Raw genomic sequence first — 740 nt, forward strand, 5'->3', positions numbered from 1 at the left:
CAAATATAAATTATTTTTAATATAATTATTTATTATTTAAATTATTTTTTAAATAAAATTTAATTAAACTATTTATTCAAACTAAACGTTAGTTCTCTGTCAAATCTAAATATATACTATCACCAACACAAAATAAATAAATAAATAAATAATAAAAAGTATAACAATTTTTATGTGTGAACACATTACTAAAGCTAATTATTTATATTTTTAACTATTTAAAATTTCATATATAGATTCTTTTATTGAGAAAGGCTTATTTGTTATATTATTTTAATGGTTAGAAAGTCATAAATATCAAATTTTGATTAAAGGCTCATGTGTTTCTAAAGAAAAATTCTAGAGAATAAAAGTATTTGATAAAAGACACATAATCCTGAAAATCAATTCAATATTCATGACCCTGAATGCCGACCAATTTTAGCACTGCAAAATGGCAAAAACATTAATCTCCACAATGAATGCATTATCTTTATTTTTCTCTATGCAAAACTTCCCTAGACACAAAATTCCATGATTTTCATTATGCATAATTTCAAAATCAGCCTTTTCTATCATCTTTTCATTTGACTTCTATTTAATTTCCTATGCTCTTAAGCCATGATGCACGAACACTAATATAAATACAAGACTAGATACAATACGATACACATTAATATATACACAATAATATATAAATTTTAAAATCTTATAAAACATGAATTATAAATTAATAAATATAAATTAATTTTTTTATACTT

This window comes from Arachis duranensis, chromosome 9, assembly GCF_000817695.3.
Source record: "Arachis duranensis cultivar V14167 chromosome 9, aradu.V14167.gnm2.J7QH, whole genome shotgun sequence".
Lineage (NCBI taxonomy): Eukaryota > Viridiplantae > Streptophyta > Magnoliopsida > Fabales > Fabaceae > Arachis > Arachis duranensis.